This window comes from Ranitomeya variabilis, chromosome 4 (genome assembly GCF_051348905.1).
Source record: "Ranitomeya variabilis isolate aRanVar5 chromosome 4, aRanVar5.hap1, whole genome shotgun sequence".
Lineage (NCBI taxonomy): Eukaryota > Metazoa > Chordata > Amphibia > Anura > Dendrobatidae > Ranitomeya > Ranitomeya variabilis.
Genome location: NC_135235.1, coordinates 500,778,203 through 500,803,344, shown reverse-complemented (window position 1 = coordinate 500,803,344; position 25,142 = coordinate 500,778,203). Strand labels below are relative to the sequence as shown.

The window sequence follows — 25,142 nt, the reverse complement described above, 5'->3', positions numbered from 1 at the left end:
AGCGTTCGGGGCCGCAGCGTCGGGCGCCGCAGTGTCGCCGCATGCGTCAGGCGCCCCTATATTTAACATGGGGGAGCATGGACATGCGTTGTGCTGCGTTTTTCGACGCATGCTTTTTTTTGGCCGCAAGCGTTGGGCGCAGAGAACGCAACAAGTTGCATTTTTTTTGCGTCCAACTTTCGGTGAAAAAGGACGCATGCGTCGCAAAACGCAGCGTTTTAGCGTGCGTTTTGTTGCGTTTTTGTTTGCGTTGTGCGTTGTGTCGCCGACGCAGCGGCGCACAACGCAAATGTGAACGTAGCCTAAATGCAGCTTACTACGCATGTCTACTAATTCACATGCCGGCTCACCTGTCCCACCGCCGGAAGTCCCTCATCCACTGCAGTTCTCGTGATAACTTAGATTATCGCGAGAACTGCCGTGCACGTGACCGGGGGTTATCTCCGGTCACTAGGCTGGTTCTCACGGTCAGCTGATCAGCTGATTGTGAGAACGCTGCAGTGTAGGTGATCGCTGGAGAGTTATCTCTGGCGATCATCTACAGGCTCTGCTACATCAGGCATCCAGATGTAGCAGAGCTGGACTCGTCTAGACTGTGTGCACATACACCACACAACATTTAACATACAACATACACCATGCAACATACGCCATGCAACATACAACATGCACCATGCGACATAATACAACATGCGACATACAACATGCAACATACAACATGCACCATGCGACATGCATCATACAACAAACAACACATACTGTACATACACTACATACAACATACATAGACATACAGTACATGCACATAGACAAACAGTACATATAGCATAGAGTACATACTCACCATCACTTTGATCCCCGAAGCCCTTGCTCACCTGTAAAAAATATTAAAATAATAAACAAACAATATATACTCTGATCCGCAGAAATCCAATTAAAACGAGTGTCCTACGACGATCTCCTGTGAAGAGCAGCCACATCAGCTGATGCAACCACTCTCCAGGGGCTCCAGGAATACAGTGACCGAAGGTATCCTTAAGAAATGTATTCCTCCGCCTCTGTGAGAAACAGTCCCTACTCTCACTTGTGGCATTGTTGTGTGGGAAAATTCCCACGCAGCTTTGCCATAAAGTGAGACCCTGAACTCAGGTAACCTCTTCAGTGATACACAGCAGGAGCCATTGTCTCCTGTCACTGTGTCACTGAGGGTCCTATAGAGCAGTGACATCACCCGATGTCACTGTTCTATAGGGCAGATAATTGTGGGACATTAGTTATTAATTGGACTATGGCGGAAAGGTAGTATACGGTTGGTTTATTATTTTAAATTTTTTGCAGGTGATCGAGTATGGTAAGTATGGTGAAATTAAGAATATTAACCCCTTTCTGACATCTGACGTACTATCCCGTCGAGGTGGGGTGGGCCCGTATGACCGACGGGATAGTACGTCATCACCGATCAACGGCGCTCACGGGGGGAGCGCGGCCGATCGCGGCCGGGTGTCAGCTGCATATCGCAGCTGACATCCGGCACTATGTGCCAGGAGCGGTCACGGACCGCCCCCGGCACATTAACCCCCGGCACACCGCGATCAAACATGATCGCGGTGTACCGGCGGTATAGGGAAGCATCGCGCAAGGAGGGGGCTCCCTGCGGGCTTCCCTGAGACCCCCGGAGCAACGCGATGTGATCGCGTTGCTCCGAGGGTCTCCTACCTCCCTCCTCGCCGCAGGTCCCGGATCCAAGATGGCCGCGGCATCCGGGTCCTGCAGGGAGGGAGGTGGCTTACCGAGTGCCTGCTCAGAGCAGGCGCTGGTAAGCCTGCAGCCCTGCACAGAAGATCGTCGATCTGACAGAGTGCTGTGCACACTGTCAGATCAATGATCTGTAATGTCCCCCCTTGGGACAAAGTAAAAAAGTAAAAAAAAAAATCCCCACATGTGTGTAAAAAAAAAAAAAAAAAAAAAATATCCTAAATAAAGAAAAAAAAATATATATTATTCCCATAAATACATTTCTTTAGCTAAATAAAATAAAAAAAACAATAAAAGTACACATATTTAGTATTGCCGCGTCCGTAACGACCCAACCTATAAAACTGCCCCACTAGTTAACCCCTTCAGTAAACACCGTAAGAAAAAAAAAAATAAAACGAGTCAAAAAACAACGCTTTATTATCATACCGCCGAACAAAAAGTGGAATAACACGCGATCAAAAAGACTGATATAAATAACCATGGTACCGCTGAAAATGTCATCTTGTCCCGCAAAAAACGAGCCGCCATACAGCATCATCAGCAAAAAAATTAAAAAGTTATAGTTCTGAGAATAAAGCGATACCAAAATAATTATTTTTTCTATAAAATAGTTTTTATCGTATAAAAGCGCCAAAACATAAAAAAATGATATAAATGAGATATCGCTGTAATCGTACTGACCCGACGAATAAAACTGCTTTATCAATTTTACCAAACGCGGAACGGTATAAACGCCTCCCCAAAAAGAAATTCATGAATAGCTGGTTTTTGATCACTCTGCCTCACAAAAATCGGAATAAAAAGCGATCAAAAAATGTCACGTGCCCGAAAATGTTACCAATAAAAACGTCAACTCGTCCCGCAAAAAACAAGATCTCACATGACTCTGTGGACTCAAATATGGAAAAATTACAGCTCTCAAAATGTGGTAACGCAAAAAAAATTTTTTGCAATGAAAAGCGTCTTTCAGTGTGCGACGGCTGCCAATCATAAAAATCAGCTAAATATCCCGCTATAAAAGTAAATCAAACCCCCCTTCATCACCCCCTTAGTTAGGGAAAAATAAAAAAATTAAAAAATGTATTTATTTCCATTTTCCCATTAGGGTTAGGGTTAGGGCTAGAGTTAGGACTAGAGTTAGGGTTAGGGCTAGGGTTAGGGCTAGGGTTGGGGCTAGGGTTGGGGCTAGGGTTTGGGCTAGGGTTAGGGCTAGGGTTGGGGCTAGGGTTAGGGCTAGGGTTAGGGCTAGTGTTACGGCTAGTGTTAGGGCTAGTGATAGGGCTAGTGATAGGACTAGGGTTATTGCTAGGGTTAGGGCTAGGGTTAGGGCTAGGGTTGGGGCTAGGGTTGGGGCTACAATTAGGGTTGGGGCTAAAGATAGGGTTAGGGTTTGGATTACATTTACGGTTGGGAATAGGGTTGGGTGTGTCTGGGTTAGAGGAGTGGTTAGGGTTACTGTTGGGATTAGGGTAAGGGGTGGGTTTGGATTAGGGTTTCAGTTATAATTGGGGGGTTTCCATTGTTTAGGCACATCAGGGGCTCTCCAAACGGGACATGGCATCCGATCTGAATTCCAGCCAATTCTGCGTTGAAAAAGGAAAACAGTGCTCCTTCCCTTCAGAGCTCTCCCGTGTGCCCAAACAGGGGTTTACCCCAACATATGGGGTATCAGCGTACTCAGGACAAATTGGACATCATCTGTTGGGGTCCAATTTCTCCTGCTACCCTTGGGAAAATACAAAACTGGGGGCCAAAAAATAAGTTTTGTGGGAAAAAAAGGATTTTTTTATTTTCACGGCTCTGCGTTGTAAACTGTAGTGAGACACTTGGGGGTTCAAAGTTCTCACAACACATCTAGATAAGTTCCTTGGGGGGTCTAGTTTCCGATATGGGGTCACTTGTGGGGGGTTTGTACTGTTTGGGTACATCAGGGGCTCTGCAAATGCAACGTGATGCCTGCAGACCAATCCATTTAAGTCTGCATTCCAAATGGCGCTCCTTCCCTTCCGAGCTCTGTCATGCGCCCAAACAGTGGTTCCCCCCCACATATGGGGTATCAGCGTACTCAGGACAAATTGGACAACAACTTTTGGGGTCCAATTTATCCTGATACCCTTGTGAAAATACAAAACTGGGGGCTAAAAAATCATTTTTGTGAAAAAAAAAAAGAATTTTTATTTTCACGGCTCTGCGTTATAAACTGTAGTGAAACACTTGGGGGTTCAAAGCTCTCAAAACACATCTAGATAAGTTCCTTAGGGGGTCTACTTTCCAAAATGGTGTCACTTGTGGGGGTTTTTAATGTTTAGGCACATCAGGGGCTCTCCAAACACAACATGGCATCCCATCTTAATTCCAGTCAATTTTGCATTGAAAAGTAAAATAGCGCTCCTTCCCTTCCGAGCTCTGCTATGCGCCCAAACAGTGGTTTACCCCCACATATGGGGTATCGTCGTACTCAGGACAAATTGCACAACAACTTTTGTGGTCTAATTTCTTCTCTTACCCTTGGGGAAATAAAAAAATGGGGACGAAAAGATCATTTTTGTGAAAAAATATGATTTTTTATTTTTACGGCTCTGCATTATAAACTTCTGTGAAGCACTTGTTGGGTCAAAGTGCTCAACACACATCTAGATAAGTTCCTTAAGGGGTCTACTTTCCAAAATGGTGTAACTTGTGGGGGGTTTCAATGTTTAGGCACATCAGGGGCTCTCCAAATGCAACATGGCGTCCCATCTCAATTCCAGTCAATTTTGCATTGAAAAGTCAAATGGCGCTCCTTCCCTTCCGAGCTCTGCCCTGCGCCCAAACAATGGTTTACACCCACATATGGGGTATCAGCGTACTCAGGACAAACTGCACAACAATTTTAGGGGTCCAATTTCTTCTCTTACCCTTGGGAAAATAAAAAATTGGGGGTGAAAAGATCATTTTTGTGAAAAAATATGATTTTTTATTTTTACGGCTCTGCATTATAAACTTCTGTGAAGCACTTGTTAGGTCAAAGTGCTCACCACACATCTAGATAAGTTCCTTAGGGGGTCTACTTTCCAAAATGGTGTCACTTGTGGGGGGGTTTCAATGTTTAGGCACATCAGGGGCTCTCCAAATGCAAGATGGCGTCCCATCTCAATTCCAGTCAATTTTGCATTGAAAAGTCAAATGGCGCTCCTTTCCTTCCGAGCTCTGCCATGCGCCCAAACAGTGGTTTACCCCCACATATGGGGTATCAGCGTACTCAGGACAAATTGTACAACAAATTTTGGGGTCTATTTTCTCCTGTTACCCTTGGTAAAATAAAACAAATTGGAGCTGAAATAAATTTTGTGTGAAAAAAAGTTAAATGTTCATTTTTATTTAAACATTCCAAAAATTCCTGTGAAACACCTGAAGGGTTAATAAACTTCTTGAAAGTGGTTTTGAGTACCTTGAGGGGTGCAGTTTTTAGAATGGTGTCACACTTGGGTATTTTCTATCATATAGACCCCTCAAAATGACTTCAAATGAGATCTGGTCCCTAAAAAAAAATGGTGTTGTAAAAATGAGAAATTGCTGGTCAACTTTTAACCCTTAAAACTCCGTCACAAAAAAAAATTTTGGTTCCAAAATTGTGCTGATGTAAAGTAGACATGTGGGAAATGTTACTTATTAAGTATTTTGCGTGACATATGTCTGTGATTTAAGGGCATAAAAATTCAAATTTGGAAAATTGCGAAATTTTCAAAATTTTCGCCAAATATTCGTTTTTTTCACAAATAAACGCAAGTTATATCGAAGAAATTTTACCACTATCATGAAGTACAATATCTCACGAGAAAACAATGTCAGAATCGCCAAGATCCGTTGAAGCGTTCCAGAGTTATAACCTCATAAAGAGACAGTAGTCAGAATTACAAAAATTGGCCCGGTCATTAACGTGCAAAACACCCTTGGGGGTGAAGGGATTAAAATACTTTTTTCTGGCTGTCTTTTTTTTTAACCCTTTCACTACTATAGGATTAATAATGGACGCCTCTCCATTACTAACCGGGCTTAATGTCACCTTACATTAGCAAAGTGACATTAATCCCTTATTACCCCATATCCCACCGCTACCGGGGAGCGGGAAGAGAGAGGCTAAGTGCCGGAATTAGCGCATCTTACAGATGCGCCATTTCTGGGGCTGGTACTTGTAGCCAGGGGGAGCAATATCCATGGCCCCTCTCAGCCCGCAACTGTCTGCGTAGCCTTTCCGGGGGGACCCCACGTCATTTTTTTGGGGGGTCCCCCTAATTTAATAGCCAGTAAAGGCTATGCAGACAGCAGTGGGCTGATATTCATAGCCTAGAGAGGGGCCATGGGTATTACCACCTTCCCAGGCTACAAATAATGGCCCCCGGCTTTCCCCCTCTGGCGAAGAAAATTGCGCGGGAGCCCACGCCATTTTTTTCCCCATTTATTTTTTTAAATTAAACGTTCATTAATATACATTGGCCTTGCTATTACATATCTACTAGATGGTGGCATGATTCTAATGCATCGGGTATTCTAGAATATGTATGTAGTTTATTTTCGAAGCGGTGTCTAAATCCCGCTGCAATATCGCTGATTGGTCGCGGCCGGCCGGGCGCGACCAATCAGCGAAGCGTGGTTTAAATCCCACGCCAATTTGCGGCCGGACTGCGCCTGCCGCTGATTGGTCGCGCCTGCCGCCCACGACCAATCAGCGACGCGGGATTTCCGTTACAAACAGATCCTTTGATGATTAAATATAGATGGATTATCTATATATTTATATATAGATATATATCTATATAAATCACAAAAGCAGGCAGCACTCCATATTCTTTAGGATAATTTGCAGGTCTTTATTGAGCCCACATCTCATGCAACGTTTCAGCTCTCAACTGAGCCTTTCTCAAGCAACAAACAGACCTTTTTACAACATATATATAGAGGGACTTATCCCTATCATCCCCTATGTGCAGCCAATCAGTGAACTTCATAAATTTAGAGATAATTGCATTGCATCATAAAGTGTATTAGTGCCAGCGGTGTACTATTAAAATCACATAAGACAATTCCTTAATACAGTGACCATCTATACATTAGTTAAACATACCCTTGGAGAGACATAACTTTCATGGAGGAGGCAGCATGTTTTCGGCGTACCAGGACAGCTACTGCGCATGTCCTAATGCTTCTCTGTTACTCATGATCACGTGTTAGGTAGAAGGCCAATAGAGACCACTATTCTCCATACGGCATCTCGCGCCTGCGCAGTAGCGCTCAGAGTCTCCATCTTAGTAATGGAATCTAATGCTTCTCTGTGACTCATGATCACATGTTAGATAGAGGGCCTCCATACGGCGTCTCGCGCCTGCGCAATAGCGCTCAGAGTCTCCATCTTGGTAGTGGAATCTAATGCCCTCATAACTTACTGCGCATGCGCCGTAGCGCCAATGGCTGCGATGTTATTCAAGATCACCTAGTGATCCATACGGCATAATTTGGGCCACAATATATAAAATGTATAAAAAATATATATACAGTATGGTGCCACCTAGTGCCTATATGTTAACAATACCGGCACCATTATAATTGTAATAACTCTTAATAGCAATTTATAAACAATTCGTTATTTAAAACTCATGGTATAACCCATTTAATCCATTTTTAAGTTCACTGAGGCAGCTCAACTGCTTGTATGCCATAAAGACTAATCTTAATTCAGATCCTCACCTGGCACTCATACAGTGTCTACAGGGTGCCCCCCACCCCTTCGGGTCAGGCGCCTCCATTCAAGACCTCTGCATAGCAGTAGCACTCTAGTCCTGGCTTATGTGAACACATATGGTTTATGGATCCCCAATGAGTATATTGCACATAGCCCTTTATGGCCATATTGTCAATATTGAGAAAAAAGCAAGAAAAATATGTAAGGCAAAAAAAGATATTTATATATGATTTATTAATTGGCCTCCTACCATCCATGTACATGATACAGTATTTATTTGGCAAAATCAAAAATTATGTTTTGTTTACAAATAATTATGATAACACAGCGTATATATTACTCGAATTAGTTTTGTTCCTCCATCTCGAATGTCTCTCCAATTAGGGTCTTCTGTTATATATGACAGCAACAGTACCTGGACAAAAAATATACAGAATAAAATTAGGAACATACTCCTGAAAAAAGTATTTCCAAATATAAAGATACAAGCAATACAACAAACACCAGATTTTCCAACTACACTATCCCAATGCCGAAACACTCTGTTATATAGCTGTATGTAATTTGAAATCTACATTGAGGCCCATGGGCCTAAGCGTATTCAATTTATAAATCCACATAAGTTCCCTTTTGCGGAGGACCAACTCTCTATCACCTCCCCTCCTGTCTATAGGAACCCTATCAATAATTTTAAATTTTAGATCCTTCTCCAAATGATTACACTCCACAAAGTGTTTCGGAACCGAAGATACATAAGACCCTAATCAACCCCCCGGGACGCCCTATAGTCTCGGGGGTGGGGTCAATTTTCAATAAAATGGGTATCTTCTTAGATAAGGTATTTAATCCGATGGTCAAAAAATGCAAGTCATACATTAGAGACACAACTGACTTTTTAAACAAATTGGAGACACTACAGGTAGAAGGGGATGTCATTTTGGCATCCTTCGACGTAGTATCATTGTATACTTCGATAGACCATGAACAAGGTCTGAAAGCAGTTGGCAGGAAATTAGAGTCTAATAAGTACACACCTGAAGACAGTGCCTTTCTACTGAAACTATTGGAGATTATTCAAAAAAGAAATTATTTTTTGTTTGGTGACGCGTTTTACACGCAAAAACGAGGAACAGCCATGGGGGCCAATATGGCCCCCTCCTACGCTAATTTGGTTATGGAAGTCCTGGAGGAGGACCTCATCTATGTATCCCACCACTTCCGACATGTTTTGGCGTGGTGGAGGTACATAGATGATGTCTTCCTCCTATGGACAGGTACGCAGGGCGAACTGGAGGAATTCTTTCAATTTTTAAACACCATTGACAACACAATCAAATTCACACTTGTAATGTCAGAAAAGGAAATTCAGTTCCTAGATGTACTTGTCAGTCTAAAGGAGGGGCAACTCAGTACTACACTTTTTGTGAAAAATACAGACAAAAATAATCTGTTACTTTATGATAGTCAACACCCGCGGTCTATGGTAAAATCCATTCCACTTATCCAACTACTAAGGGTTAGGAGGATAGTTAAAGATGAAAAGGATATAGATATAGTGGTAGATGCATTAGTCAAGAAATTTTTGGATAGAGGTTACCCCATGAGTTTATTGGAGAATACCAAAAATAAAGTATTACAAGAAAATAGAGTGGACCTTATCCAAAAAAAGACATACAATCGACGCGAGAAGAAACTGAAAAGAGTCCCACTAGTTACCACATATGGAGAGGAGAGTAGGGAAGTTGCCAATGTGATCAGTAAACACTGGGGTATGTTGGGAAAATGCTTGCCTGGCACAAAGGAATTGCAACTACCGCCGTTATATTCCTATAGACGCAATAAAAATATCAAAGACTATTTGATAAAGTCAGATATTGGCCCAAGAAGAATAAGTAAACAATTATCCCTAACAGGCTCAAGTAAAACAGGCTGTTTCCCATGTTTAAATTGTGTGAATTGCACCTATATGGTGAAAGGAGCAACATTTGAACATCCGCAAACAGGGAAAGTATATGGCATTAAACATTATTTAACTTGCAGCTCAGATTTTGTTGTGTACCTTTTGATGTGTCCGTGTAAGCTGTGGTACGTCGGAGAAACGACGTGCGAGTTCAAGGTACGAATGAACCAACATCGATACTCCATTAGAAAAAAGAGGACCGATCTCCCGGTTCCGAAACACTTTGTGGAGTGTAATCATTTGGAGAAGGATCTAAAATTTAAAATTATTGATAGGGTTCCTATAGACAGGAGGGGAGGTGATAGAGAGTTGGTCCTCCGCAAAAGGGAACTTATGTGGATTTATAAATTGAATACGCTTAGGCCCATGGGCCTCAATGTAGATTTCAAATTACATACAGCTATATAACAGAGTGTTTCGGCATTGGGATAGTGTAGTTGGAAAATCTGGTGTTTGTTGTATTACTTGTATCTTCATATTTGGAAATACTTTTTTCAGGAGTATGTTCCTAATTTTATTCTGTATATTTTTTGTCCAGGTACTGTTGCTGTCATATATAACAGAAGACCCTAATTGGAGAGACATTCGAGATGGAGGAACAAAACTAATTCGAGTAATATATACGCTGTGTTATCATAATTATTTGTAAACAAAACATAATTTTTGATTTTGCCAAATAAATACTGTATCATGTACATGGATGGTAGGAGGCCAATTAATAAATCATATATAAATATCTTTTTTTGCCTTACATATTTTTCTTGCTTTTTTCTCAATATTGACAATATGGCCATAAAGGGCTATGTGTAATATACTCATTGGGGATCCATAAACCATATGTGTTCACATAAGCCAGGACTAGAGTGCTACTGCTATGCAGAGGTCTTGAATGGAGGCGCCTGACCCGAAGGGGTGGGGGGCACCCTGTAGACACTGTATGAGTGCCAGGTGAGGATCTGAATTAAGATACTCTCTGGTAGCTCAAAGTAGGATTATGCACATTTTTCATTAGTCTTTATGGCATACAAGCAGTTGAGCTGCCTCAGTGAACTTAAAAATGGATTAAATGGGTTATACCATGAGTTTTAAATAATGAATTGTTTATAAATTGCTATTAAGAGTTATTACAATTATAATGGTGCCGGTATTGTTAATATATAGGCACTAGGTGGCACCATACTGTATATATATTTTTTATACATTTTATATATTGTGGCCCCAATTATGCCGTATGGATCACTAGGTGATCTTGAATAACATCGCAGCCATTGGCGCTACGGCGCATGCGCAGTAAGTTATGAGGGCATTAGATTCCACTACCAAGATGGAGACTCTGAGCGCTATTGCGCAGGCGCGAGACGCCGTATGGAGGCCCTCTATCTAACATGTGATCATGAGTCAGAGAAGCATTAGATTCCATTACTAAGATGGAGACTCTGAGCGCTACTGCGCAGGCGCGAGATGCCGTATGGAGAATAGTGGTCTCTATTGGCCTTCTACCTAACACGTGATCATGAGTCACAGAGAAGCATTAGGACATGCGCAGTAGCTGTCCTGGTACGCCGAAAACATGCTGCCTCCTCCATGAAAGTTATGTCTCTCCAAGGGTATGTTTAACTAATGTATAGATGGTCACTGTATTAAGGAATTGTCTTATGTGATTTTAATAGTACACCGCTGGCACTAATACACTTTATGATGCAATGCAATTATCTCTAAATTTATGAAGTTCACTGATTGGCTGCACATAGGGGATGATAGGGATAAGTCCCTCTATATATATGTTGTAAAAAGGTCTGTTTGTTGCTTGAGAAAGGCTCAGTTGAGAGCTGAAACGTTGCATGAGATGTGGGCTCAATAAAGACCTGCAAATTATCTTAAAGAACATGGAGTGCTGCCTGCTTTTGTGATTTATATGGACTGAAAGCAACCAAGGGACGGGTTGTTTGGGCTCTGCACCCGAAGATAAGTAAAGGATTTGTGCTGTTCCAATTTTTTTCTATTAGATATATATCTAGCTATCTATAGATATATCTAGCTATATATTTATAGATAATAGCTATGAGATATGATAGATCTATCCATTATCTTTCTATCCCATATCTATCTATCATCTGTGTGTAAGCATTATTCTTCAATGGAGTATGTAACTGAAGAGGTTGGACAAGAAATGACATCACCATTTTTTTTTTTGTATATCTTTATTGAGCTTACAAAAACACACACAAATCCGCATGAGAAAAACGCATTAAAAAAAAGCCTTAAAGGGAACCTGTCACCCCGTTTTTTCCGTATGAGATAAAAATACTGTTAAATAAGGCCTGAGCTGAGCATTACAACAGTGTATTTTGTGGACCCCGATTCCCCACCTATGCTGCCAAAATACGTTACCAAAGTAGCCGTTTTCGCCTGTCAATCAGGCTGGTCTGGTCAGATGGGCGTGGTGTCTTCCCCCAGATCTTGCTTAGTTTTCCGTTGGTGGCGTAGTGGTTTGCGCATGCCCAAGGTCCCGAATCCACTGCATAGGGGAGTGAAAAGAGCGCGATGTGCGTTATTTCCCTGTTGATCGGTGGGGGCGGCCATCTTCCTTTGGCCGCGCGTGATAGATGGAGCGCTCTGCTGCCCGCGGCTTCAGGAAAATGGCCGCGGGATGCCGCGCGTGCGCAGATGGAGATCGCGGCGGCCATTTTTCTGAAGCAGAATTCGCATCTCGGCTTCAGGAAAATGGCCGCCGCGATCTCCATCTGCGCACGCGTGGCATCCCGCGGCCATTTTCCTGAAGCCGCGGGCAGCAGAGCGCTCCATCTGTGCACGCGCGGCCAAAGGAAGATGGCCGCCCCCACCGATCAACAGGGAAATAACGCACATTGCGCTCTTTTCACTCCCCTATGCAGAGGATTCGGGACCTTGGGCATGCGCACACCACTACGCCACAACGGAAAACTAAGCAAGATCTGGGGGAAGACACCACGCCCATCTGACCAGACCAGCCTGACTGACAGGCGAAAACGACTACTTTGGTAACGTATTTCGGCAGCATAGGTGGGGAATCGGGGTCCACAAACTACACTATTGCAATGCACAGCTCAGGCCCTATTTAACAGTATTTTTATCTCATACGGAAAAAACGGGGTGACAGGTGCCCTTTAAGGGTATGTGCACACGTTGCGGATTCTCTGCGGATCCGCAGCGTTTTTTGCAGTGCAGAAACGCTGCAGATCCGCTATTGATTTACAGTACAATGTAAATCAATGAGAAAAAAAAAAATGCTGTGCACACTTTGTGGAAAATCCGCTGCGGAAACACTGCAGTTTAAAAGAAGTAGCATGTCACTTCTTTTTTGTGAATCTGCAGCGTTTTTGTACCCATTCCATTATAGAAAACCGCAGGGGTAAAAACCGCAGCAAATCTGCAAGAAAACCGCAGCAAAATCGCACAAAAAAACGCAGGTGCGTTTTCTGCCAGGAGAGACAGAATCCGCACCAGAAATTCCTAAGCCTAATCCGCAACGTGTGCACATAGCCTAAAACCGCATCAAAAAACGCAAGTGACCTCAGGTGCAGATTTTACCTGCGTCAAATCCTAACCGTGGCACCATCCAGAGAACGCGTCTGCACTACGTCCAACACCACAGACCCTGGCTACAACGAGACCAGTTGGTAACTGTGTGCAGCGCAATGGTGACACCCGTGACCACAGCTCCCGTGATTGGGGTCAGCCACCTATGAGGTGACCGCGTTTTCCCAACAAGCAGTCTGATGCAATCTGTGTGACACAGCAGGCAGTGCTGAGTAATGGACCCGGATCACAGGTGACCGCACGGCCACTGCGCGCTACGTCCTGCGCTGTTATCCCACGGCCCCGCCCCCTTGTTTACAGGAAGGGAACACAGTGCTGACTCCATTGTATGCCTGACCCGCCTCTCCTCCAATCAACGTCCAGTTCTGCGTGAGTGACATCAGCGCTAACCAATGGCTGCGACGCTCGTTTGTCTGTAGACGTGAGCTCGCCATGTTGTGGGGCAACAGTCAGAGCTGAAGGAGGCCCGGGATCCGCAGGCTCCTGAGGAGGTGGGGTCTCCGGTGTCTGCTGTGTAGTGGGGTCCTCACTGACGACTACAGGTATGGTGGCTACTAGGACGGGCCAGTAATACGTGTGTATAAGCCGTGGCATTCCTCTTAAAGGGACAGTGCTGTGTATTCTGTATCCTGTGATCCCCAGCCATGGGAGTGCAATATGCCTGATCTGTCTCTCGGGTCATTATCCGAAAAGACCTGCACCCCTCACAATGTCCTGCTGTAAAATCCAACTGGTGAATGTGTCCGCCACACAGAAGTCTCTACATTAGATGGTGACTTCAGAGCAGAACTCCTTTTACGCCTTTTCCACCGCAGCCAGTTTTTGTCTACGCGCAATATTTATTTTACTCTTTGATAACTTTCTTTTTAAACACGACATTGACCTTGTGGCGACTAGGCCGCTGGAGGAATACCATTGGAGGAATACCATTGGAGGAATACCATTGGAGGAATACCGTTGGCCTAGTCGCCACAAGGTCCCGTCAATGTCGTGTTTACAGTCAGTGCGATTATAGCGACTACGGAACGTGTTATAGGGGTTTTGTTATATATACGTATATTTATACAGGTGTGGGGAAAAAATGCTGCAAACTAAGAATGTCTTAAAAATAGAAGTGTTAATAAAACAATGCTATGAACACAGTGCAAAGGGAATGATAACATAAATCAATATTTGATGCCAATGCCTTCATAAGTCCTTCTAAGTAGACAAGTTTTGGAGGAAAGGAACTCGGCAAGGAGGTTGTTCCAAACATCTCGTAGATGTAACCACCGATCTGAGATCAGGGCTCTGTGGGGCAAGGCCTTACTTCCAGGATTCCCGCTACTTATTTATGGTGATAGTGTTTAATGACATTTTTGGGGTCATGTCCAGCTACAGAATAAATTTGGAGCCAATCAGACGCCTCTTATGGTGTCATATAATTGATAAATATCTGAAAATTAAAAATGATTTTTAGTCCTAAGTGCATGCATATAGATAACCAAAAGCCCCCCCTCCAAAAAAAAAAGGACAATTTTTTTAAATGAGCTCAATGTTATAAAACATTTCAGCCCTTCTGTATAGCAGTGTATGATTTCAGAGACTGGATTCTAATGGAAGGATGAAGACGGAGGCCATGGTTCAGGTGTCCTCTGGCATGGCAGTGTACTCAGCACCCCTTCCTTTATCCCCTTACATGCCGCTGATGCTATTGATAGCCGCATCTAAGGATACGTGTCCACGTTCAGGATAGCCGGCGGTATCGTCGGAGCCGCAAACCCGCTCAGCGCTAAGCCCCGCCCCCTTCTGGGACGCGATGATGCCGGATGTGTTCACTGTACATATCCGGCATCATCGCACCCCACGCATAGGGCCCTGCGTTATTCCTTGCGGCGGCGCAGTGTCGCCGCAAGGAACACGGACATACTGCGATCTTAAAAGACACGCAGCATGTCCGGAGTCGCAGGGCCGACGGATGCGTGTTTCTACGCATAGTGGAAACAGGATTTCATAAAATCCGCTCCACTATGCTGGAACATCCGGACGCTGCGTGTTTGACGCTGCAGCCCCACGCAGCGTTTCCTGAACGTGGACACGTACCCTAAGGGGTTGAGCTGCAGTTTTAGCTGTGTGTGTCCGTCTCCTGCCTCTGAAGCCGCACGTACACAGGCTGTACTCGGCAATCAGCATAATATATATGGCGCTTTCATTTACCAACAGTCATTACTTATTTGTAGAGCATTGAGGGGTTAAACAAGTGCTAGAAGCAGATATTTGCTACTAATCCCATAGACATGTACTATCATGTACAATGTTAAAGGGAATCTGTCACCCCCCAGGACATATACGACCTATTAATATGGGCATACAGGTAATAGAAATGTTACACTAGTCCCACCTGATAAAACAAACAAACTGGTAATAGAGATTGACAGCGGCATTTAACTCGTGCTTACCAGAAATCCCGCCCATCTGTGTCACGTGATCGCGGGTCACCGATGGGTCAACATGGCAACCAAAGGTCTCCAGCAGACCTCTATGGTTGTAATAGCCGGATTGCTATGAGCGCTGCCCAGTGGTGTAAAAAGTCAAAACTCCAGAACTACATTTTTTTTTTTTTTTTGGGTCGCTGCAACATTGCATTAAAATGCAGTAACGGGCGCTCAAAAGATTGTGTATACACCAACATAGTATCATTAAAACCGCCAGCTCAGCGCACAAAAAATAAGCCCTCACTTAGCCCCAGATCCTGAAAATTGGATTTGGATTTTTTTTCACCACTCCAAAAAAGAACCTAGACATGTTTGGTGTCTATGAACTCGTAACGAACTGGAGAATCATAATGGCAGGTCAGTTTTAACATTTGGTGAACATGGTAAAAAAAATCCAAACAGTTGTGGAATTGCACTTTTTTTTTTTGCAATTTCACTGCACTTGGAATTTTTTCTCGTTTTCGAGTGCACGATATGTTAAAACCAATGGTGTTGTTTAATAGTACAGCAAAAAACAAGCCCTCACATGGCCATATTGACGGAAAAATAAAAAAGTGTATGGCTCTGGGAAGGAGGGGAGCGAAAAACTGAAACTTAAAAAATGTAAAAGGGTTCCGTCGTGTAGGGGTTAAAGACAGTAAAAGTTAGAGCCCCGAAAAGTGCAAGAATTTTTAGGGCTCTTATTGGACTTGGAGGTTCAGGAGTGTCATCTCCCAGTGGATAAGGGTATGTTCCCACGGTCAGTAATCGGCAGCGCTTTGGACGCAGGTGATTCCTCATGTGTTCATTGAATCGTGCGGAATCACCGCAACCAATACATTGCACTGGTGATATTTATCTTCCAGAGACTGGGCGTTTCCGCAGGATAAATAGGCATGCTGTCTGGAAAGACGCGCCGCATGTCCCTCTCTGCAGGGAAGCCGCGGGCGCCGGTGCACACATAGTGGAGGTGGGATTTCTTGACATCCCATCCACTATGCTGTAACATCTGTAACATCCTTTATCTACAGCATTACAGAATGCTGTAGATAAGCCCCTAATGGCGGTGGCAGTTTATAGCTCCAAAATGAGGTGACAGATTCCCTTTAATCTTATTCAATCCTGTGGGACCAGTTGCATTCCAGGGTCTTGCAGTGGGATGTCCTAGAAAACAAGATATCCCTTAAAGGACACTTGGAAGGAAAGATGACGATATCCCTAAAGACAACGCAGTCTCTCCATTGGTGGCTGGATGTAAAGAACCCGTCCACTGGGGGTCCTTGTGTGAACAGATTTAAGGTACCGTCACACTAAGCAACGTCGCCAGCGATCTGTGACGTTGCAGCGTCCTAGGGAGCGATATCGCTGTATTTGACACGCAGCAGCGATCAGAATCCCGCTGTGAAATTGCTGGTCGCTGCTAGAAGGTCTGCACATTATTTGGTCGCTAGGTCGCCGTGTATCGCTGTGTTTGACAAGCAAAAGCAACCATACCAGCGATATTTTACACTGGTAACCAGGGTAAACATCGGGTTACTAAGCGCAGGGCCGCGCTTAGTAACCCGATGTTTACCCTGGTTACCAGCGTAAAATGTAAAAAAACAAACAGTACATGCTCACCTGCGCGTCCCCCAGCCTCTGCTTCCTGACTCTTACTGATCGCCGGCCCTAAACTGAAAGTGAAAGCACAGCGGTGACGTCACCGCTCTGCTGTTAGGGCCGGAGCTCAGTCAGTGTCAGGAAGCAGAGGCTGGGGGACGCGCTGGTGAGTATGTACTGTTTGTTTTTTTAACTTTTACGCTGGTAACCAGGGTAAACATCAGGTTACTAAGCGCGGCCCTGCGCTTAGCAACCCGATGTTTACCCTGGTTACCCGGGGGCCTCGGCATCGTTGGTCGCTGGAGAGCGGTCTGTGTGACAGCTCTCCAGCGACCAAACAGCGACGCTGCAGCGATCGGCATCGCTGTCGCTATCGCTGCAGCGTCGCTTAGTGTGACGGTACCTTTACACATGTAATTACCACAGATGCAAGCCTCAGGGGGTGGGAAGCTCATGGAGAGGAGATAATGGTCTGAGTGTCTGGACAGGGAACAAGAGAGCTGTTTCATCATACTCAAAGGAATTGCTAGCACTAGAAATCCAGGGTCACCATGTCAGGGTAAGTGCACACGTCAGGATTTCTTGCAGAAATTTTCCTGACAAAATCCGGACATTTCTGCCAGAAATCCGCATGCGTTTTTTTCTTGTGTGCGTTTTTTGTGGGGTTTTTTTTTTTTTGCGGAATTTTTGCGTTTTTTTCCTGACACTCCAATTTCATGGGAAATCCGCAAAAATAATGAACATGTTGCTTCTTTTTCCGGAATGCGTTTTTTTGCGGAAAAAAATGCAACATTTTCACAAAAAATGCGGAATGCATTCTAAATGATAGGATGCATAATGTATGCATTTTTTATGCGGTATTATAGCGTTTTTATTGGGGAAATCCGCAAAAAAAATGCAAAAAATCCTGAAGAAATCCTGACGTGTGCACATACCCTCATCTTCTGCATCCTCTGCCCTCTGCAGTGACGCTCAGGTCAGGGCGTGATGACGCGATTAGTGTCCGCGCCGCCCTCTGCCTGAACAGTCAGTGCGGAGGACGCAGAAGACACAGCGGCGCTCGGCGGTGGAACGGGAAAGGTGAGTATAGCAAGTGCCGGGGGCCTGAGCGACAAGAGGTGAGTATGTGATTTTTTTTATTTATTTTTATTTTTTTTTTAATCGCTGCAACAGCATATTGGGCAAATATGGATCATCTTATGGGGCCATGTGCAGCATTATATGGGGGCAAATATCATCTCTATGGAGCATCTTATGGGGCCATGTGCAGCATTATATGGGGGCAAATATCATCTCTATGGAGCATCTTATGGGGCCATGTGCAGCGTTATATGGGGCAAATATTTCTATGGAACATCTTATGGGGCCATGTGCAGCATTATATTGGGGCAAATATCTCTATGGAGCATCTTATGGGGCCATGTGCAGCATTATATGGGGGCAAATATCATCTCTATGGAGCATCTTATGGGGCCATGTGCAGCGTTATATGGGGCAAATATTTCTATGGAACATCTTATGGGGCCATGTGCAGCATTATATTGGGGCAAATATCTCTATGGAGCATCTTATGGGGCCATAATTACCATTTGCGCAGCATTATATGGGGCAAATGTGTCGATGGAGCATCTTATGGGGTCATAATCAACATTTGTGCAGCATTATATGGGGCATATTTTAATATGGAGCATCTTATGGGGCCCATCATAAACTGTATGGAGCATTATATGGGGCGTATTTTGTATGGAGCATCTTATGGGGCCCATCATAAACTGTATGGAACATTATATGGGGCGTATTTTGTATGGAGCATCTTATGGGGCCCATCATAAACTGTATGGAACATTATATGGGGCGTATTTTGTATGGAGCATCTTATGGGGCCCATCATAAACTGTATGGAGCATTATATGGGGCATATTTTGTATGGAGCACCTTATGGGGCCCATCATGAACTGTATGGATCATTATATGGGGCTCCTGATTCAATATGGTTATTCAAAAACACTTAACCTACTGATGTCTCAATTAATTTTACTTTTATTGGTATCTATTTTTATTTTTGAAATTTAGCAGTAGCTGCTGCATTTTCCACCCTAGGCTTATACTCGAGTCATTAAGTTTCCCAGTTTTTTGTGGCAAAATTAGGGGGGTCGGCTTATACTCGAGTATATACGGTAGTTAAATACCTGTCAGCTATAGAAGCTTGTAGGAAAGAGAGTTCATTGGTCGTGTCCTTCCAGGGAACCAGGAATGCGCTTTTCTTTAGCCTACTCAGCAAGTGGCAAAGTAATTCCAGAAGGTTTGAAGGCTCATTCCACAAAGGCCGTGGCAACCTCATGGGCGGAGAGATCGGTTATTCAAGCAAATTTGCAAGGCGTCAACCTGGTCTTCTTCCACTTTCTATAAGCATTATAGGCTGGATATGATTTCCTCTTCCAACCTCACCTTTGGGAGAAGAGTTCTTCAGGCTGTGGTCGCTCCCTAAATTCTTACTTTTCTGTAATACTTTCATCGTACTGTCATGGGTGATCGAGAAAGACTTAGTTACCGGTAACAGGATTTTTCAGAATCTGTGACATCACCTTTTATATTCACTTCCGTAACGTGTGAGTGAGCACTTCTTTCACTAGAGTTATAAGTTCACGTTTTGAATTTAAGATACGTAGTGCTGATATATATATTTTTAATTGATGTAATAACCATTGGAGGTCCTGAGAGAGAGGTACTGCCCTTTTTATCCTGTAGGTTTCCTGTCCTTGGTGGGCCGATCCCCACTCTCATGGTGTTGTCATACGCTCCAAAAAATGCTGTTACTGATAAGTAACTAAAACTTTTAATCTCTTTTAGAAAAGATTTCTTCTCCACAAACATTGTATAACCCCTTCCCGACCCATGACGCCACGTAGGCGTCATGAAAACCCGTGCCAATCCGACCCATGACGCCTATGTGGCGTCATGGAATGATCGCGTCCCTGCAGATCGGGTGAAGGGGTTAACTCCTATTTTACCCGATCTGCAGGGAGAGGGGGAGTGGTACTTCAGCCCAGGGGGGGTGGCTTCACCCCCCCGTGGCTACGATCGCTCTGATTGGCTGTTGAAAGTGAAACTGCCAATCAGAGCGATTTGTAATATTTCACCTAAAAAACTGGTGAAATATTACAATCCAGCCATGGCCGATGCTGCAATATCATCGGCCATGGCTGGAAATACTGAAGTGCCCCCCCCCACGCCCACCGATCGCCCCCCCCCCGTCCTCCGTTATGGGGTCCGGTCCCCTCCGTCCGCCTGCCGGCTCCCCCGATCTCCTGTCCGCTCCCTCCTTGCCCAGACCCACCCCCCCTGTGCTCCGTTCCCCCCCCCCCCGTGCTCCGATCCACCCCCCCACCACCCCTTCATACTTACCGATCCTCCTGGTGTCCGGCCGTCTCCTCGCTGGGCGCCGCCATGTTGGAAAATGGCGGGCGCATGCTCAGTGCGCCCGCCGAATCTGCCAGTCGGCAGATTCCTTACAGGTACATTTTGATCGCTGTGGTAGGTTCTATCACAGCGATCAAAATAAAAAAATAATAAATAACACCCCCCCCCCCCTTTATCACCCCCATAGGGACAATAATAAAATAAAGAATTTTTTTTTTTTTTTTTTTCCACTAGGGTTAGGATTAGAACTAGGGTTAGAACTAGGGGTAGGGTTAGGGGTAGGGTTAGGGTTACGGGTAGGGTTAGGGGTAGGGTTATGGCATGTGCACACAGAGCGGATCGGCCGCGGATCCGCAGCGGATCGGCCGCGGATCCGCAGCGGATCGGCCGCGGATCCGCAGCGGATCGGCCGCGGATCCGCAGCGGATCGGCAGCGGATCGGCAGCGGATCGGCCGCGGATCCGCAGCGGATTGGCAGCGGATCCGCAGCGGATGGGCCGCGGATCGGCAGCGGATCCGCAGCGGATCGGCAGCGGATCGGCCGCGGATCCGCAGCGGATTGACAGCGGATCCGCAGCGGATTGACAGCGGATCCGCAGGGGATTGGCCGCGGATCCGCAGCGGATTGGCCGCGGATCCGCAGCGGATTGGCCGCGGATCCGCAGCGGATTGGCCGCGGATCCGCAGCGGATTGGCTGCTGCGAATTCGTACCAGTTTTCCATCAGGTTTACAGTACCATGTACACCTAAGGAAAACCAAATCCGCTGTGCCCATGGTGCGGAAAATTCCGTGCAGAAACGCTGCGTTGTATTTTCCGCAGCATGTCAATTCTTTGTGCGGATTCCGCAGCGTTTTACACCTGTTCCTCAATAGGAATCCGCAGGTGAAATCCGCACAAAAAAACACTGGAAATCTGCTGTAAATCCGCAGGTAAAACGCAGTGCCTTTTACCTGCAGATTTTTCAAAAATCGTGCGGAAAAATCTCACACGAATTCGCAACGTGGGCACATAGCCTTAGGGTTAGGGTTGGAATTAGAGTTAGGGTTGGAATTAGGGCTAGGGTTTGAAATAGGGTTAAGATTAGGCTTGTGGTTAGGGTTACGGATAGGGTTAGGGGTGTGTTGGGGTTACAGTTGTGGTTAGGGTTGGGATTAGGGCTACGGTTGGGATTAGGGTTAGGATTAGGGTTGGAATTAGGGTTACGGGTGTGTTGCGGTTAGGGTTGTGGTTAGGGGTGTGTTGGGGTTAGGTTTGTGATTAGGGTTATGGCTACAGTTGGGATTAGGATTAGGGGTGTGTTGGGGTTAGTGTTGAAGTTAGAATTGAGGGGTTTCCACTGTTTAGGCACATCAGGGGTCTCCAAACGCAACATGGCGCCACCATTGATTCCAGCCAATCTTGCATTCAAAAAGTCAAATGGTGCTCCCTCCCTTCCAAGCCCCGACGTGCGCCCAAACAGTGGTTTACCCCCACATTTGGGGTACCAGCGTACTCAGGACAAACTGGGCAACAACTGTTGGGGTCCAATTTCTCCTGTTACCCTTGCAAAAATAAAAAATTACTTGCTAAAACATAATTTTTGAGGAAAGAACAATTATTTTTTATTTTCACGGCTCTGCGTTATAAACTTCTGTGAAGCACTTGGGGGTTGAAAGTGCTCACCACACATCTAGATAAGTTCCTTCGGGGGTCTAGTTTCCAAAATGGGGTCACTTGTGGGGTGTTTCTACTGTTTAGGCACATCAGGGACTCTGCAAATGCAATGTGACGCCCGCAGACCATTCCATCAAAGTCTGCATTTCAAATGTCACTACTTCCCTTCCGAGCCCTGACGTGCGCCCAAACAGTGGTTTACCCCCACATATGGGGTATCAGCATACTCACAACAAACTGGGCAACAAATATTGGGGTCCAAATTCTCCTGTTACCCTTGTGAAAATAAAAAATTGCTTGCTAAAACATCTTTTTTGAGGAAAGAAAAATGATTTTTTATTTTCACGGCTCTGCGTTGTAAACTTCTGTGAAGCACTTGGGGGTTGAACGTGCTCACCACACATCTAGATAAGTTCCTTGGGGGGTCTAGTTTCCAAAATGGGGTCACTTGTGGGGGGTTTCTACTGTTTAGGCATATCAGGGGCTCTGCAAACGTAACATGATGCCCGCAGACCATTCCATCAAAGTCTGCATTCCAAAACGTCACTACTTCCCTTCCGAGCCCCGGCATGTGCCCAAACAGTGGTTTACCCCCACATATGGGGTATCAGCGTACTCAGGAGAAACTGGACAACAACTTTTGGGGTCCAATTTCTCCTGTTACTCTTGCAAAAATAAAAAATTCTGGGCTAAAAAAATATTTTTGAGGAAAGGAAACACATTTATTATTTTCACGGCTCTGCGTTATAAACTTCTGTGAAGCATTTGGGGGTTCAAAGTGCTCACCACACATCTAGATAAGTTCCCTTGGGGGTCTAGTTTCCAAAATGGAGTCACTTGTGGGGAGTTCCTACTGTTTAGGCACATCAGGGGCTCTGCAAACGCAACCTGATGCCCGCAGAGCATTCCATCAAAGTCTGCATTTCAAAACGTCACTACTTCCCTTCCGAACCCCGACGTGTGCCAAAACAGTGGTTTACCCCCACATATGGGGTATCAGCGTACTCAGGAGAAACTGGTCAACAACTTTTGGGGTCCAATTTCTCCTGTTACTCTTGCAAAAATAAAAAAATTCTGGGCTAAAAAATATTTTTGAGGAAAGGAAACACATTTTTTATTTTCACGGCTCTGCGTTATAAACTTCTGTGAAGCACTTGGGGGTTCAAAGTGCTCACCACACATCTAGATTAGTTCCTTGGGAGGTCTAGTTTCCAAAATGGGGTCACTTGTGCGGGAGCTCCAATGTTTAGGCACACAGGGGCTCTCCAAACGCGACATGGTGTCCGCTAATGATTGGAGCTAATTTTCCATTCAAAAAGCCAAATGGCGTGCCTTCCCTTCCGAGCCCTGCCGTGCGCCCAAACAGTGGTTTACCCCCACATATGGGGTATCACCGTACTCAGGACAAACTGGACAACAAAATTTGGGGTCCAATTTCTCCTATTACCCTTGGGAAAATAAAAAATTCTGGGCTAAAAATCATTTTTGAGGAAAGAAAATTTATTTTTTTATTTTCACGGCTCTGCGTTATAAACTTCTGTGAAGCACCTGGGGGTTATAAGTGCTCACTATGCATCTAGATAAGTTCCTTGGGGGGTCTAGTTTCCAAAATGGGGTCACGTGTAGGGGAGCTCCAATGTTTAGGCACACAGGGGCTCTCCAAACGCGACATGGTGTCCGCTAACGATTGGAGCTAATTTTCCATTCAAAAAGTCAAATGGGACGCCTCCCCTTCCGAGCCTTGCCGTGCACCCAAACAGTGGTTTACCCCCACATATGAGGTATCGGCATACTCAGGAGAAATTGCCCAACAAATTTTAGGATCCATTTTATCCTGTTGCCCATGTGAAAATGAAAGAATTGAGGCTAAAAGAAATTTTGTGTGAAAAAAAAGTACTTTTTCATTTTTGCGGATCAATTTGTGAAGCACCTGGGGGTTTAAAGTGCTCACTATGCCTCTAGATGAGTTCCTTGGGGGGTCTAGTTTCCAAAATGGGGTCACTTGTGGAGGAGCTCCAATGTTTAGGCACACAGGGGCTTTCCAAACGCGACATGGTGTCCGCTAACGATGGAGATAATTTTTCATTCAAAAAGTCAAATGGCGCTCCTTCCCTTCTGAGCCTTACCATGTGCCCAAACAGTGGTTTACCCCCACATGTGAGGTATTGGTGTACTCAGGAGAAATTGCCCAACAAAATTTAGGATCCATTTTATCCTGTTGCCCATGTGAAAATGAAAAAATTGAGGCTAAAATAATTTTTTTGTGAAAAAAAAGTACTTTTTCATTTTTACGGATCAATTTGTGAAGCACCTGGGGGTTTAAAGTGCTCACTATGCTTCTAGATAAGTTCCTTGGGGGGTCTAGTTTCCAAAATGGGGTCACTTGTGGGGGAGCTCCAATGTTTAGGCACACGGGGGCTCTCCAAACGTGACATGGTGTCCGCTAAAGATTGGAGCCAATTTTTCATTCAAAAAGTCAAATGGCGCTCCTTCCCTTCCGAGCCCTGCCGTGCGCCCAAACAGTGGTTTACCCCCACATATGAGGTATCAGCGTACTCAGGACAAATTGGACAACAACGTTCGTGGTCCAGTTTCTCCTTTTACCGCTGGGAAAATAAAAAATTGTTGCTAAAAGATCATTTTTGTGACTAAAAAGTTAAATGTTCATTTTTTACTTCCATGTTGCTTCTGCTGCTGTGAAACACCTGAAGGGTTAATAAACTTCTTGAATGTGGTTTTGAGCACCTTGAGGGGTGCAGTTTTTAGAATGGTGTCACTTTTGGGTATTTTCAGCCATATAGAACCCTCAAAATGACTTCAAATGTGAGGTGGTCCCTAAAAAAAATGGTTTTGTAAATTTTGTTGTAAAAATGAGAAATCACTGGTCAAATTTTAACCCTTATAACTTCCTAGCAAAAAAAAAAATTGTTTCCAAAATTGTGCTGATGTAAAGTAGACATGTGGGAAACGTTATTTATTAACTATTTTGTGTCACATAA

At 44.7% G+C, this 25,142-nt stretch overlaps 1 protein-coding gene across 5 annotated transcripts in view; it reads left to right on the top strand.

The window, feature by feature from the left end:
• The first annotated feature begins 13,346 nt into the window (after positions 1–13,346).
• The window catches only part of NBR1 (NBR1 autophagy cargo receptor), an 85,336-nt gene continuing 73,540 nt past the window's right edge, over positions 13,347–25,142 (top strand). For all 5 annotated transcript variants that reach the window (XM_077252035.1, XM_077252034.1, XM_077252033.1 and 2 more), the window contains exon 1: positions 13,347–13,558. The gene's annotated coding sequence lies outside the window, so the exon portion shown is untranslated. The remainder of the gene's footprint in view (positions 13,559–25,142) is intronic.